At 45.6% G+C, this 17,375-nt stretch overlaps 1 long non-coding RNA gene and 1 other non-coding gene across 3 annotated transcripts; both read right to left on the reverse strand.

Annotated features, from left to right (window-relative positions):
• Positions 1-3,108: 3,108 nt before the first annotated feature.
• Positions 3,109-3,181, reverse strand: TRNAV-UAC. Its single transcript has one exon. It is a non-coding gene; the product is annotated as a tRNA-Val (tRNA).
• A 4,011-nt stretch (positions 3,182-7,192) lies between these two features.
• LOC113888504 lies at positions 7,193-15,286 on the reverse strand. Of its 2 annotated transcripts, XR_003510000.1 has the most exons (3): positions 14,428-15,286; positions 9,282-9,334; positions 7,193-8,799 (listed from the first exon to the last, which is right to left on the reverse strand). It is a non-coding gene; the product is annotated as an uncharacterized LOC113888504 (long non-coding RNA). The 2 variants fall into 2 exon arrangements; XR_003509999.1 differs by lacking the exon at positions 9,282-9,334.
• Between the last annotated feature and the right edge of the window lie 2,089 nt (positions 15,287-17,375).

Below are 17,375 nucleotides of genomic sequence, written 5' to 3' on the forward strand. Positions count from 1 at the left end.
TGTTCTTGCCTGGAGAATCCCAGGGACGGGGGAGCCTGGTGGGCTACCATCTATGGGGTCGCACAGAGTCGGACACGACTGAAGCGACTTAGCAGCAGTAGCAGCAGAGTGTTAAAAGTATTCAAGATTCATCCTTACTATCAATTTGAAATTTTTTCTTATATGTAGCATGGAGAGCACTAATTTATCTAAATCTATATGTTTTTTTATATTCCTGAGTTACATTTCAGCAAATCAGAAAGTTCAAGGGGAAAAAAAAAAAAAACCAACAACCCACATGTGTTCTATTCACTGAGATAGAAAAGGTGATTCACTACCCCACTTTGGAGAGAGGGAGAGTGGAATATGTGTGGTAAAGCTGGATGCCTCTGTGCTTGAATTCAGACTGGACCTGGGACTGGGTCAAGGCCAGAACAACACAAGACTAGGCATTATTATCCTGGGGCTTAGACCCACCTGACAGCACCCACTCAACAGTCCTGGAAAGCTCTTGAGGATACTCCCCCTCCCGTGGACGAGTTTCCCATCTGGTTCTCTATTCCACCAGCCACAGAGAAGGACTTTTCACCTCTGTGTCCTGACAGAACACTTTATGATCCCTGCAGGACACAGGGAGCCAGGCAAGAGAGAAGGGGGCAGTTGCATGGATCCGATGGTGCCGGGGTCCAGCCCCGGTGGATACAGGGAATTCGAAGCGGGGACAGTGTCGGCGAGGATCAGGAAACAATTGCTTAAATAAACGTTAATTAAGGATATAAAGAGTGGTTAAATAAGGATAGCTCAGTGAGGAAATTCAGTGGAGCAAAGAGGCTGAATAATTCAGCCAAAAGGTGAGAGAAAGAATGACATGAGGAGACCAAGTTTCAGTGAACAAGGCCTGCACTTTATTTTCCAAAGTAGTTTTTATACCTTAAGTTATGCATAGAGGATAATGGGGGAAGGGGTAGAGTTACGCAGTAATCTAGGCTTTCTTCCTGCAAACTTATCATATGCAAAAGTTTAGGTGATTTGCATCATCTTCTGGCCCAGAGGCCTGTTAACATTTTAAGACCCTTTCTTCAGAAAACTTATTTTTCTCTAAAGGTGGTTAGTCAGGCGCCACCCTCCAAAAGCATTAGATAGTTGCATTCCTATAGGGCAAAGGTGTGGTGGACTATAACAAGAAAAAGAATTAACTCAAGGGTCCAAGGTTACAAACATTAACACTACTACTTACACCAATTATATTAATCAACGCACTGCCAGGGACACAGTAGGTAAGGGATATGGAAACTTAGCAGCAAACATTGGCCCAAAAAGTGAAAAACCCTTCACCAATACAATTTCTAATCAATCTTTTAACTGCTCAAAGGAATCTGTATTCAGACAGTTTAGAACATCTCATGCCTCTCATGGTTGGGAGGCTCTGAACAATCACAAATGGCCTGAAGAACCTATTCAGGAGAGAGATGGTGGTGGGGGACAGCCCCCATAAAGTCAGAGGTGTCGGTGAGAGCACAAAGCAGTAAAGTAGGCAGACTCTGGTTTTGGGGGTAGATGCTCGAGAATTTCCAGGGGGACTCCTGAGGTTCCATCCCGCCTTTGCGTATGCCAAGCCTCCTTCCTCATGACCTTTGCCACGGGTGGAGTTCCTCACACTGGCTCCCGGCACAATGGATTTCCAGCAAAGTAGCGGGGAAATCCCATACAGAGAGGAGCCTGACTGGCTACAGTTCATGGGGTTGAACAGAGTAGGACATGACTGAGCCAGTGGGGGTGAGGATAAGGTGGTTCCACCAATCAGACTGATCAAAACACCACTGACTGCCCACCAAAGCAACCTGTAAGAGGCCAGAGGGCAGCCAGTGCTGCAGAGGGCAGAGGATCAAAGCCTAGACTATCCTACAAGCACAGGGCATGACAGGCCTGCCTGCACTTGGAAAAGAGGTGAATAAAACACCATCTAAGTTATTCTCTTAAAAAGCCTCTCAGTAGGAGCATTGGTGGTTCAGTGGTAGAATTCTCGCCTATCACGCGGGAGACCCAGTTTGATTCCTAGTGAATGCATTGCGGTCGTTTTTGTTTGGGGCTTCCCTGGTGGCTCAGATGGTAAAGAATCTGCCTGCAATACAGGAGACCTGGGTTGGGAAGATCCCCTGGAGAAGGAAATGACAACCCACTCCAGTAGTCTTGCCTGGAGAATCCCATGGACAGAGGAGCATGGTGGGCTACAGTCCAAAGGGATCTCAAAAAGTCTGACACGACTGAACGACTAACACACATACCCTCTCTACATCCAAGAGAGACCAGATTCCAGGTTCCTGAGGGGCAAGAGGGCCCTCTTCTGGACGGCCAAGCTGTTCCTGTCCTTGGAAGACAGGTCGCACAGAAGATAGCTTTGAGAGGGACTCCAAAGTAAAGGAACGATCCTGAGATGTTGGCATGTTATTATCAAGTGATGTCATAACTCTTACATAAAGAAAGAATATGATGTTAACTGCCCACGTAGGTACAGAATATACCATCTTGCAAACTTTTGGTATCTTTCAAAAGCTTTTGGTTTTGGTTTTGAATGAATTTTTGGAACTGAAGCCCCACATTCTCTTTGAATGGAAACTGTAAGTAAGACTCTGGGTTTACCATGCCAGGAGAAAAGAGTGGAGGCCAGAGCTGGCCAGCACAGGCTATTCACGGCATCTCAGCTCCAACAGCCAGCCTGAGGTCCAGGACCCTGAGGCCCGGACTCAGTGGCATTTAGAAACTCTGTGCAGAAATATTCCCCACTGGACCTTTAAGCAAAATACTGTTCCGATCCGGGCAGGAAGAGAGTGACTTGTGTAAGTGCAGACGCTGGAAGAAAGCAAGTTTTCCCTGACCAGGAATCAAACTAGGGGCCGCAGCGCTGAGAGCATCGAATCCTCGCCACTAGACCACCAAGGAACTGTGAAGAAAAAGGTTATTTCGCTTCCTCAGGAGAAAGATGAGTGTTAGATGAATCGTCAGAAAGCAGAAAAGGAAATACCTCAGCGGCCTACAGCTGAGTCTGCTGCCTCACCCCTTGCCTTTCGCCTTTGCCGATGCAAATGCGGTGGGGCGGTGGGGTTGGCAGAGGTGGGGGGGAGAGCAACCTGTTTCCGCCCGGTTTCGAACCGGGGACCTTTCGCGTGTAAGGCGAACGTGATAACCACTACACTACGGAAACCGGCCCACCTCCGTTACTTAACACTGTATCCATGAAATACCGAATGCTGCCACCAGCATCCAGACCACCAAATGGTAACATTCAAACAGGAACCTTGAAGCCCTGCTTTAGGGCTCCTCATCTCCCCTCAAGTGAGGACCCTCGGGCCCCCACAGGCTGCATTCGGGGTCCCGCATCCAACGCAGAGTCCTCAGACCCTTAACTCCGCACCCGAGCTCAGGGGTCGCCCCAGCCTATTGCCGAGCTCCCGGAAGCCGCAGGAGGCGGGGACGGTGGATGCGTCCGAGGCCAGGAGATTCCGTGGCCGAGCAGTGTGGACGCCGCCCCTCCCGCTCTGCGGTCCCGCGCCGCGGTGGCCCTTGTCATGGCGCAGGCGGTCAGCACTCTGGGCTCTCAGGAATGATCGATGCTTCCAATCCCCCGGGACCCGCCCTCTCCGCTGCTCCTTTGTACCTGACTCCTGTGCTCTTTCTCTGCGTTCCGGCTCGCCGCTGGACTTTCTGGTGTTCTACTGGCAAAAGGGAGGCTCTTTGGTGGTCTCTAAAATGCCACCCCACCGTCCCTGGGTGGGCTCGAACCATCAACCTTTACGGTTAACAGCCAAACGCTCTAGTCGATTGCGCTAGGAAGACAGCAGTACCGGCCTTTCCTGGAGTCTATGGAGTTGACACTTCTTTCTAGGATAAGACCCCTGCCCCCAGGGAAACGGTGCCACTTCCATGCCCTCTACCGACCACAGATGCCAGAGCCCCCAGAGATACCAGGAGCCAGGGCTCCAATCCTGCGGGCTTGAACCGAAATAGATCCAAGGACAGCTGAACACAAGGTGGGCTCCCATGATGGCTCTTCCCACGTCCTCGCCTACACCCAACGAATCAGAGTTTGCCCACCCTGGCATAGGCCTCCGGGGCTGTGTTAGGTTTCCTGTGTCCACCAGGCGATTTCCACCAGAGTGGGCTTCCCTGGGGCTCAGACGGTAAGAATCCGCCTGCAATGCAGGACACCCGGGTTCAAACCCTGGTTTGGGACTATCCCCTGGAGGAGGGCATGCAACCTACTCCAGTATTCTTGCCTAGAGAATCCCCATGGACAAGGAGCCTGGCGGGCTAAGTCCATGGGGTGACAAAGAGTCGGACAGGACTTAGCGACTAAGCACAGAGGTCGTGGGAATGGTCGCTCTGTGTCTGCACGCCAGCGACAGAGTCGGGCACTCACTGGGATGCTCTAGGATGAATACATTGTCTTCTTTAGCCCTTCGTCCCATGAAGACCGTTGAGAAGGGAAATACAGACAAGTTTTCGAAGTGGATGGTTCTTTTTAAAAAGCCTTTATCCCAGTTTTGGAATCTGCAGCGCTAGCTGGATGGAGCTCCTGCATCCCAGCCTGTGTAGGCTGCGTTCTGTGAGGTCCGCCTGGGAGCGGGAAAGGGTCAAAACCAAGCTGGGAAGGCTGGTTTGGGAGGAAGGCATTGAAACCTCCCAGGAGGCTTGGGCAGGAATCCTTAGAGCTGAACATTGCTCCACTCCAGGTAGCAGAGTGGGGAAGGAGGGAAAGGGCTGGTGCAGGCAAGAATCAAGGAGGCCTACGGAGAGGGGAGGAAGGAGAGAATAAAAGAATTTGTGCTTCTACCCTTCCCCCTCCCTCTCTTGCCTTCTCTCCTCTTCTTGGTCTTCTTCCCATCCCTACAACTGAGAAATCTTGATACACCCACTTCTGAGAAGACAGATCCAACTATCTGTGCACAAATTCTGGCTTGTAAAAATAGTTCTGTCCTTATGTGGCCTTAGACAAATAAAGAAAATTTCTTGTGCCTCCCTTCTTTCTGCTTTAAAATGGGAGGAATGTAAGCATTTGTTGTCAGATGTGCCTGGGTTTAGAAACTACTGGATGAATCATGTTATCAGCTGTGAAATCATATTGTTGTCACTATTCTTAGAATCTGACAAACTCTATCCTTATATATTTCACCTTAAATTAACTTGATACTTCTAGAAAGTTCTGTAAATGGAATCAAGACAAAGGCTCCTGTGATTGCTCTTGCAGTTTGCTCCGATACAGCTGGACCACCTTTCATTGCCAGTTCTCTGCTTGCAGATCAGGACCGATGGGCAGGCTGGAGGAAAAGGGAAGAACACACATCTCCACCCATCCCAGTTCTAACCTCACCTGATTCTGTCCTTGCCCCTTGTGAGAGCCCTGTTCTCCAGGTTTCCTGGCCATTCTGCAATCTCTCAACATACTTTCTATGGATTTCTTTTCTTCCTTTATGAGTCAGAGTCCATTTCAGGTCCTGTACCCATAAACCTTGACCTTTCTTCAATTTTCCTGGAGGAGTACTTTGTCTTGTTTATTACCACTCAACATCTTGATTTTCAAAAAGAAGTTTCATCTTTTCACTCTGGAGCTGTGAACTTCCTCCTCATAATAAGAGCTTCCCCTTTGCCTCCTTCCTCCTCGAGTCAACCTCTCCGTCCAGTCTTTTGGAACAAAATACATCTCCAGGCAACACTAGCCATCTTTCTGTGTTTTCTGGCTGGCCAAAAACTTGTGCTATTTTTTTCTGTTCTGTGTATTGGATTAGGGAGGAAACAGTTTTAGGATACAATGAAGAACTAAAGATTATTAGTCTGAGCCCTGATAGGATTTATACCTATTATACATGCAAATATTTAATGTGGTGGTATTTTGGGTACATAAGTACTGTCTGTACTGTAAGACAACTTGGATGTGCATCCTCTATGATTCAACAATCAGTGCTCTTGGGTACCTTGATATTTGTATGCCTTTTTTTAAACTGCAATTTCTGGGTTTGATATGTTAAGAAATGGGAGAGAAACTGACTTGACCGACCTGACCAAAGAGTCTGTGACTGCCTAAGTGTCAGAGCTGTGCCTCATGTTCTCCTCGACATGTGGTTGATTTTGAGTCACCCCAGGTGAGTTTGGGTCTTCCCTAGTGGCTCAGCGGGTAAAGAATCTGCCTGCAATGCAAGAGACCCAGGCTAAATCCCTGGGTTGGGAAGATCCCCTGGAGAAGGGAATGGCCACCCACTCCAGTATTCTTGCCTAGAGAATCTCTTGGAACCTGGCATGCTCCAGTCCATGGCATCACAAAGTCAAACAAGACTGAGCGAAGTTCCCTTCACTTCTAGGTGAGTATAGCTAGTTTGTCTGAGTGTTTGATGTAAATGGTTATTTTTACTTATATTGCAAATCTAACAAATATACACTTGCTGTGAGAAAACTTTACCCCTCCCATATCAGAAATGTATGAAGAAAAGGAGAGTTCTCCTGCCTCCATTGCCACTCCACTGCTGACACACTTTACATGTTACAGATAAGAGGTGCTGGCGGCGGTTTTGGAGGGTAATCTGTACTATGGGAAAACTAAGGGACCCAGGAAATCCCACCTCCTGCCCTGACAACCATCTGCCCTCTTGAAGCAATGAGAAAAAGTGAAAGCAAGGAAAAGGCAAATAACACTCTTATTTGCAGAAGTTTTACCTCAAGATGGGACATTCTGCTTAACCAGGGCAGAATATGTGGTTGATGATGGAGAGCTAGGGGGCTCTTCCCTGGCACAAAACCCAAAGTGGATTTTACCTCATTTTCTGAGGTGAGAGTGAACTGAGCCTATCAGAGGAGAGGAGCAGAAAGAAAGCAAAGGGATGAGTGTCAACTGTGTTCAAGTTTTGGGAGTAGGAATGGGGCATATGGAAGCTGAAGAAGCAGATGCCCTTTCCCTGGCAGGGGAGAGAAGGGAGCTGCCAAAGAGGTTCCATGGTGTAATGGTGAGGACCCTGGATCCAGCGATCCGAGTTCAAATCTCGTGAGACCTTTCTGATTAATTAGAAACAATGTCCCTGTGAGTAAATGGTGACATGGAGGGCCTGCGATGTTGCTAATCAGCCGGGAATCCCGACAGCTTTCGGGTGGAGAGTTCCAGACCTGAATGAGAAGAACTGCATTTTATTCAAGTTCTCTACTCTTCCGAATTTTTATTTGCCCTGTCTCAGTTTATTATGATTTTATTCAGAGTTTCTCACTCTTAAGTCTCCGTTGGACATGCAAAGCCGCTGTTCAGTCAAGATTCGAACCTTCACTCATGGAATCCTGTGCCTTGGTCCCAAGCTCAGACCGAAAGAGGAGCTCGGGTAGCATATTCCGGCGTCTGAGGAGACCCAGGTCCCTGACCCAGGGCCGCCCGGCCAGGCTGCTCCGTGGAAGAAGGGGAGATGAGCCGTTGGGAGTCCGAAGCGGGGGGCTGGGTTCCCTTCGTTCTGCCGAGACTCTGCTCCACTGAGATGATTTCTCACGACGTGAGCGAATGGAAACACTTGTGTCCTCTACTGCTCGGGAGAAAAACACTGATGAGGCCCGTGATGGACCTGAATAGCTAGTTAAAGTTTTCCCTTCGAGGTGCTAAGAAGCATCACTCTGATACTTATAATTTGGAACTTTCAGTGGTTACAAAAGACTCAATGACGCAGCTGTCATTGTAGGACAAGAAACAAAGGTGTGAGGCTGGCGAAAAGATCCGAGGAAGGCAAAGATCAGGAGGGAACACAGGATGAGCCAGAAGGGAGAAAGGGATTGGAAGGGAGAGGAGTGGGTGGTCTCTGGGTTGGGGTGACCACAGCGTCTCACTCTGGTGTTCCCACCCTTTACTGAAGTGTCCCAGGACCCGATTCACCCCAAATCGCAAAGCTGCTGGAGTGGCATTTGTTCTGGCAAAGTTCCCTTTGCGGTTCTGTGTGGAGCAGTGAGGTGGGCTGTGTGGGTCTGCAGGTGAGTGGAAGTCTTGGCTGTTGCCTTGTAGATGACTGGCGAGCAGGAAACACACACACTCCACTTTCCCCTTTGCAGGCCAGTCTGCAGCGTCTGGGGTGGGAAACTGGAAAATCGCAAGGTCAATATTTATTTAGAGATAAGGAGATATATAGCCAAACATGCAGTGAAAGGGGTTATCCCTGGAAAAAAGGAACATGAGAAGGGATCAAGAGACTACTGTTTTGGGGCATGTGTATCTTTGTACTACATATATATTTTCTAAAGTTCATTGCTTGTATTTTGAATTTAAACATATGTATCACTTTTTAAAAATTCTGGGTCTCGTGTCATGTGTAGGGGAATATTTTCCAGTGTAAAACCATGATTTTTTTTTAAGTTCAGCATTCTTGAAGCAAGGAGTTGGACCATTATTGCTGTTTTGTTGAGCTGATCAGATCAGCTGATAAACTCAGATCCTTCCAGTCCAGGCGATTACTGCTGATCAAACAGGATTGCTTTACTCTCTCTTGGAGGCTCCACAGACACTGCAAGCCATCAGTAACTTAAATAAAACCACACCCAGACTTTATGCAGTGTTGTGCCAAAATGTAAAAGCTTACACTCAATGATGACATGCAAAGTGCCATATGCCCAGGCATGGTCTACAAGTTTTACATGGGTGCACTTATTTAATCCTTTCAACAGGCTTCTATCATATCACCATCCTCGTTTCATATATGAGAAAACTGAGACATGGAAAGCTTATCGAACTTGTTCAATTGCTCAGTCAGTGCGTAGCATCTGAAAGGAGGAATTTGATCTGAAGCCCACTTGGGTCCACAAGATACGCTGCCAATCAAAGAGAAACACAAGCGGTAAAAATGCTTGACAGAAATTTAAGCCTGAATATTTCTTTTGGTAAAACAACAAGGAGGAGTCATGTAACAGCCATTAAACTGTACTAAATATCCTCATGACCCACTTGCCTCCCAAAGATCTTTCTTATCCCAACAGCATGCATGCGTGCTAAGTTGCTTCAGTCGAGTCTGGCTCTTGTGACCCTATGGACTGTAGCCCCCCAGGCTCCTCTGTCCATGAGATTCTCCAGGCAAGAATACTGGAGTGGGTTGCCATGCCCTCCTCCAGGGAATCCTCCCAATTTGGGAATCAAACCCACATGTCTTATGTCTCCTGCATTAACAAGCAGGTTCTTTACCACTAGCTCCACCTGTGAACCCATTCCAACAGCAGTTCCTGCCAATTCTCCAACTTCAACACAATTCCTGCCAGAACTAGGTTTTCTCTCCCCTTCATCTCTTCCTCTCACCTACCTCATACCTCTTTCACAGCTCTTCTCTTCTTTCACGTCCAGGTCATTCATTTTCTAAATTAAAAAATGTTAACTACATATAAAGAAGTAAACAAGCAGTCATCCATAGTTCCAATTCCTGAAATTAACTACTATTAACATCTTTATGTATTTTCTTCAAATCTATTTTTAAGTTATTTACATTTTTTGCAAAACTTTTATGTGCTGATTATATAAAATTCAAATGCTGAAGAAAAAACAAATATGTAAAGTTTTGAAACCTCTTAAATTCAAAAATAACTTTTGTTAATGTAGGTAAATATGGATAGAGTTGTTTTCATATATCAACAGAAAAGCATCTACATATGCTTTTATAAAATGAGCTCTTACAGATTCTATTTCTATTTTAAAATATTCCACTTAATAGTACACATATTTAATGCAAGAAAATCAAAAATGCAAAAATTAAGAAATAGTTGAACTTTCAAGCAAATTGTTTATCATAAAAGAGAGGTTTCTGTGGTGGCTGAAGTTGTAGTAATGGTCGAGGTGGTACCTTCACCACTCCTCAAGGATTTCATGGTGGATTGAGAGGAGGTCATGAAGGCAAGGAGCTTGCAGATTTTGAATACAGGAAAGACAACAAACTAGCTGCATAGTCTACAAACAAGTCTTTGGAAATAGATGGATTTCTAGTTCTTCTTGGTCCTAAGAATTGGTTTCAATCTTTGAGAGGAATGAAGAGAATTTGCTGTATTATCTGTCATTAGCACTAGGTTGTTTGTTTTCCCGCTTAATTTCAAAGATACAATACAATACAATGCTCATCTTAAAACATGAGCATTAAATATATCTGGTATAACAGAAGGTTGCTGCTGCTACTGCTGCTAAGTCTCTTCAGTCATGTCCGACTCTATGCGACCCCATAGATGGCAGCCCACCAGGCTCCCCCGTCCCTGGCATTCTCCAGGCAAGAACACTGGAGTGGGTTGCCATTTCCCTCTCCAATGCATGAAAGTGAAAAGTGAAAGTGAAGTCACTCAGTCGTGTCCGACTCTTCATGACCCCATGGACTGCAGCCCACCAGGCTCCTCCATCCATGGGATTTTCCAGGCAAGAGTACTGGAGTGGGGTGCCATTGCCTTCTCCCAACAGAAGGTTAGGTAATTTCTTATGTATAGAACTCCAGTGGAAGTTGAAAGTATTTTTTCATCACTGAAAGGATCTATCTTATCACTAAATTGTATTTGGCAGTTGCTGCACGTTGCCTGCAAACAGGACTGTGAAATTGGGAAAGGAATACAAAGGCAGTATATTGTCACCCTGTTTATTTAACTTATATGCAGAGTAAACCATGCAAAATGCCAGGCTGGATGAGTTACAAGTGGGAATCAAGACTGCCAGGAGAAATATCAACAACCTCAGATATGCAGATGATACCACTCTAATGGCAGAAAGTGAAGAGGAACTAAAAAGCCTCCTGATAAAGGTGAAAGAGAGTGAAAGATCGGGCTTAAAAATCAACAAGAAAAACTAAGATCATGGCATCCAGTCCCATCACTTTATGGGAAATAGACAGGGAAAATGTGGAAGCAGAGAGATTTTCTCTTCTTAGGCTCCAAAATGACTGTGGATGGTGACTGCAGCATGAAATTAGAAGATGCTTGCTTCTTAGAAGGAAAGCTATGACAAATCTAGACAGTGTATTAAAAAGCAAAGACATCACCTTACCATCAAAGGTCCATGTAGTCAAGGCTATGGTCTTTCCAGTAGTCATATACAGATATAAGAGTTGGACCATAAAGAAGGCTGAGCGCTGAAGAATTGATGCTTTGAAATTGTGGTACCCGGCGAAGACTCTTGAGAGTCTCTTGGACAGTAAGATCACATCAGTCAATCCTAAAGGAAATCAATCCTGAATACTCATTGGAAGGAATGATGCTGAAACTCCAATACTTTGGCTACTTGATGTGAAGAACTGACTCATTGGAAAAGACCCTGATGCTGGGAAAGATTGAAGGCAGGAGGAGAGGAGAAGAGATCGACAGAGGATGCGATGGATTGATAGCATCACTGATTCAATGGACATGAGCCTGGGCAAACTCTGGAAGATAGTGACGGACAGGGAGGCCTGGCATGATGCAGTCCATGGGGTTACAGAGTCAGATATGACTTAGCAACTGAACGACAACAGCAGGGCTGTGATGATACTGTGTTTTGAGCTACAGAAGGTTGTGTGTGTGTGTGTGGCAGGAAGGAGGTCAGTCTATCTTTCTTTTTCTTTCTTTTTTAGAAATCCTATAATACCCCTTTTGAGGCAACTTATTTTGTTAATTAAATAGGGTGCTGGATGGTAGAGAATTTTGTCAGTCAACTATGTACATATAGTAAATACTCTTTCTTAGGTAAAGGTAACATTTTTATATAGTTGTAAAATTCCAATTGGAAAAGACCCTAATGCTGGGAAGGATTGGGGGCAGAAGGAGAAGGGGACGACAGAGGATGAGATGGCTGGATGGCATCACCGACTCGATGGACATGGGTTTGGGTGGACTCTTGGAGTTGGTGATGGACAGGGAGGCCTGGCGTGCTGCGATTCATGGGATCACAAAGAGTCGGACATGACTGAGCGACTGAACTGAACTGACTGAAAATTCCAGTATATTCCATTGCCAAAGAAACATTAAGAATTTTGTACAACTGTATAAAAAGCAACTAACTTTTTAGAGAATAAACATTTTAGAGTTAGCAAAAAATAAAAAAGAACCCTGTAAAGGCTAACAACAACAATAGACATTTAAACATAACTTAAGACATTAAGACCTGGAACTACAGGGGCCAAATAGGAAAGCCAGGAGCATGGAGGGAAGGACTGTCATCCCTTCCTGACTACCTCGGGGATGGCATTCATAGATCTGTTCAGTCCCAGAAGCCTCTGAGATCCGAGTGGGTACTGAGAGTGTGAGTGGAGAGTGGGATGATGTTTAAGGGTAGGTCCAAAGAAAACTAATTAAAAAGCACAATATGCAGATGGAGTATCTAGGTCATTGAAAGTAAAAGTTGTACATCCTACTCATCCCCAACAGTGGGAAGTTTCCTTGGTCAAATATGAAATATATAAACCAAGACCAAAGTTAACTCTCAGTGCCTTACTGATTAGAAAACGGGTTTTTCGAGTTTCTAAGAGATTTCCTCAGTCTCAAGGAAGTCTGTCCATGCTATTATGCTCTGCACTCCCAACAGATGAGTTTTTGACCAAAAAAAGCCAATCAAGAAATAACACCATGACTAGGGCCTGCTTGGATATTGGTTTCCAGGTCTGTCAGACACACTGAGTTTATTACAATGACATTAGGGTGGGTTTGTGGTTAGGAGCCCAATCTGATGAGGTGTGGCTGTGGGATTGGCAGAACTTGCTGCTATTCGCCTTCTGTTTGACCTTGGGCAACGCCAGTTTTGCAAGTGTGGTTGGGAAGATTCCCCTGGAGAAGGAAATGGCTACCCACTCCTGTATTCTGGCCTGGAGAATTCCATGGTCTGTATGGTCCATGGGGTCGCAAAGCGTCAGACATGACTGAGCGACTTTCACTTTCACATGAAAATAATAATAAGTACTTCATAACGTTGTTGTGCAGATTAAATGAAATAATCTAATAATACACCTGACATACTGTGTGGCTTATATTAAATATGCTCTTGATAGGAAACAATTCAGCCTTTTGGACATTTGAATAATTTTTGTATTTGTGAATGTAATATCCTTCACAAAATAAATTCATATTAAAGAATTAAAAATTTTAAATGAAATTTATAAAATATATGCCCACAAAAAAGGGTTGCTTTTATGTAGCTTTGTTCACATTAGTCACTCGGTCAGTGTCCAGCTCTCTGCAACCCCATGGACTGTAGCTCGCCAGGCTCCTCTGTTCTTGGAATTCTCCAGACCATTTCCTTCTCCAGGGGATCTTCCTGACCCAGGGATTCAACCTGGGTCTCCTGCATTGCAGGCAGATTCTTTACCGTCTGAGCCACAAGGGAAGCCCTCTAGACCCCCCAGTTGAAAACCATTCAAATATCCATCACGAGGTGAATGGATATAATTGTGATACAGTCATTCAAAGGAATATTACTCTTCTATAAAATGAAATGAATTCCTGATACTTGGCAATAATATGGATTGCTCTCAAAAGCGTCATGCTGGGTGACGAACAAGTACATACTCTGAATTTTGAGAACTGACAAAACTGGTCCATAGTGACAGGAACTAGATCACTGATCACCTGGGACAGGGAGTGGTAGGGAGATTGACTGCAAAGGAGCACAGGAAGACATTTTGGAGTAGTGGGGAAGTTCTTTTTTCTTGAACAGGGTAGTGGTTCCTTGGGTACATTGATTTGTCAAAAGTCATCAAACTTGAAATGGATGCATTATTCTCAAATTATATCTTAAGAAATTAATTTTTTAAAGTAATAAGAATCGTTCCAAGTTTTAATGTCTTAAATTAATTTTTAAAAATGTCATTATTTTCAAATTATATCTTAAGAAGTTAATTTTTTAAAATAGTAAGAATCACCCCCATAGTTTCTACTTGCAAATACTTTGTGGATCAGAACTGAGAGTGAAGGGATAGGCAAAATAGGCCACATCTGCCACACTGGACCTGAGGTTTTCTTCTAAACTGTAGATCAATATTTTCAGATAGGGAAAAAACTAAGATTATATTTGAATAAAAAAAATGCCCTGTAGAATTCTTACTGCCATTTAAGGAGAAGGGATGTTTAGGAAACTTCCTAATTTGCCAGGTTACTGAAGCATGTCAGGTGCTCACTGGAAGCTTAGGAAAGAGAACTACTGCTTTCTGTCTAGGGAGGTAGTAAGAGAAAGTCTGAGAGAAAAGGTGAGGGGAAGACAGAACTGGATCTAGAAATACGAAGAGGCTGCTTGGGGTGCAAATGATAAGTGGGGTGGTACTTAGGGAATTCCCTAGAAATGATTGGGAAAGGAAATGGCAACCCACTCCAGAATTCTTGCCTGGAAAATCCTATGGACACAGGAGTCTGGTGGATTACAGTCCATGGAGTTGCAAAGAGTCGGACACGACTGAGCAGGCACACACTACCAATAATTCACTAGCGGTAAAAACAAACAAACAAACAAATACCACTTACCAGTGCAGAAGACTTAAAGAGATCCGAGCTTGACCCCTGGGTGAGAAAAATTCTCTGAAGAAAGAAATGACAACCCACTCCAGTATTCCTGCTTGAGAAATCTCTTGGACAAACCAGCCTCGTAGGCTATGGTTCATAGGGTTGCAAAAAATCAGACACCACTAAATCAGTTTAGGCCAGGACGAAGCAACTTGGTAATATGTGAAAGCAAGTCAGCTGACGATTCAAGAAATAACGTCCTAGATTAAAGGACAGAAAACCAGTAGGGAAAATGGTTTACTTGCAGTCTCTCACCGTCAGATGAAAAAACTGGTCACATTACGGTTCTTGGCTCCTCTGCAAATCTGATTACAGTTACAACCTCAGGAGCTTACATACACAAGACATTCTCAGTAGCATAAAACTTCTGCTGCACACCTGTGTGATAACTGATGAATCACCTTATTGCATAAAATAAAATAGAAAGCTAACATTCATCAATGAAGTCTGTTTTTGCATGCATGAAAAAACCAAAGGAAAACGCGATGCATATTCACCCAGTATCTCAATTCCCCATTTGGGAAAATGCATAAGCATCAACAAATCGGGAGTATATTCGACTAATAGCAGCATGACATCACCCCCTTTACAATTACATTTGTTCCCTAATACATAACATTGCATTTTGCCTGCCCCACCTCAACCTCATATGCCCTACACTGTTTAGACATGCTCACTTCACTCCCCGCATCCCCGAGCCTTCCTGGACCTTCCACACAGCGGATACACGCACTTCAAAGCAAAAGTCCTCTCCACGCCACGGGAGACCATATAGTATTTAAGCACCAGAAGACGGACCAGCAGCCCCTGCGCTCATATATCTACATACGACACGCCCCATCCGTGACGTCAACGGGAATCCGCGCTTCCCTCCAGCCCACGCCCCGCCCTAGTCCCCGCCTCCCTCCTCCCACGGCGTCGGGCCCGGCCAACCGGCGGGCGGGCGCTCTCTAGGGGAAGTGACGTCCGCCTCCTGCTCCTGTTCTCCCACCCTCTATGAGTTGCGGCCAGGCGCGCTCCGCTGCTTGCCTGACCTTTGTCCTGCCCAGCATCTGTCTGGCAGTCGGCTGAAGCCTGTGCACCTTTTTTCAAATAACGGCGTTCAATGCGGAGAACAGAACATTTAGCAGTCCAGGGGAAACCGGTTCCTTTCAAATCCAGTTGTCTTTGTGATGTAGTATTGTGTGTATGTCTAGTAAGACGCAGTAAGTATCACGACCGGCGGTGAAATTTATTGAATTTTTGAAAGTTCAATTTCACTCATCAAAAATTTCGTTCACTTTATCTTCAAATGTTACTTTGACTCTATCTTCGAACAGATTTTTAACACCTATATTCCTCTGTCCTAGGAATCAAATACATTCTTTAACACATGTTCATTTGTTATAACTATGCAAGTTTATGATTTTACCTTTTCTGGAAATTATTTTTTAACACGTCTCCTTGCATATGATCCGTGCGTTAGGAGGTGCACATTTTTGGATGTTTTTTTTCACATTGCATTTGGACTAAATATTCTCTGCCCTTCCAGATTTCCTCTCTACCCTTCTCCCCTGATCTGTGTGCTTGAGGCTGACCCCCATAACCAGCATTTCCCAGTTTTTCTTGCCCTTGGGATCCCGGTGGCTGCAGTCACAGGAAGGATCAGAAGTGAGAGGAGAGAGATGTGAATGAAAAAGGTTGCCTGCCATAGCAGCAAACAAAAGATGCTGCGCCATCTAGCCACCAGCCACTACCGACCTTAGTAAGGGCAATGAAAAGAATCCTATTTGTTGCGTCCTGGGAATCCTTCAAAAGCCGAGGGAGAGACACACGTTCAAGTGCTGCCATTCTGGGGAGGAAAAGGGGCTGCTTACTCCCTGGTTGCCGGGCCCAGGTTGTCTGCTTTGGCTCCAGCTGCTGTTGGGAAGTCTACTCACTCACCTTCACCAGCGCCGGGAGGACTGAGCCCCTGCGGACGCCGACTTCATCTTCAGGGTGTCTTTAGATGAAGAAATCACCGAGGATTTCTTATTTTCTCTTAATGTATTTCCACCTCTCCCTCTCTTTCTTCAAGACCGTTTTTCGGTTACTGCCCGCGGGGTTAGAACCAGGCAGGCAGTGGGCGCCGGAGAACCACGGAGTCGCCCCGCGCACCGCGCACCTGCGCCTCGTGGGCTCTGGGCAAATTGAATCCACGCAGCCGCAGCCGCCGCCGGAAGCGTCTCCGTTCGCGCCACCCGAGGTGCGGAGCTCTTGACCCCGCCCCCGGCCCTCTAGGACAGGTCCAGGAGAGGTCGATTTTCGACCATGGAGCTAACTACGGCCCAAAACCAGGACCAAGCTTAAAGGTCTCAAACTCCACAATCTTGATGGAGCGACCGTCGCGAGTTGAATTTACCTCCACGCCTTTATCAGGAGAGTTGAGGGCCTAAATCACACACGAAAAAGATTGTGTGCATCAAAGCACACAATTGAAGAATAAGCTTTTCTTACAAGTTGGAAGTGTGGTATGAAAGACTGGCGTCAAAGAGAAGTGTGTTTGCCCTGAGCAAAACAGAGCATCAGCTAAGGTGGGAAAGCACCCTTGCCACAGGTTTCTGGGGAAAGATCTGGAATTTCGGAATTTCGTTTGGAGCCCTGGGGCCTTCCTTGGAAGTGTTTTTCATTAAGGCTGTCCCCTTTCCACATCCATCCTCGTTAGCGATGTTTGGGAATCCAAATCTCACCTCAGGGTCCTCCCCTCCTGCCGCATTTATTTTGAAGACAGAATTCCAAAGGTTTGCACCACTCTGATGCTTCCTTTTCAAGTATCAAGGTCTTGAAAGCATCTGCACCACACTAATCAGAGGAGTAACTGACCAGCAGCAGTCCTTTGATGTGCCTGAACTTCCGACTTCTGAATTCATTCAAACTGAGTTCTCCAGAAG

This window comes from Bos indicus x Bos taurus, unplaced genomic scaffold (genome assembly GCF_003369695.1).
Source record: "Bos indicus x Bos taurus breed Angus x Brahman F1 hybrid unplaced genomic scaffold, Bos_hybrid_MaternalHap_v2.0 SuperScaffold_100333, whole genome shotgun sequence".
NCBI lineage: Eukaryota > Metazoa > Chordata > Mammalia > Artiodactyla > Bovidae > Bos > Bos indicus x Bos taurus.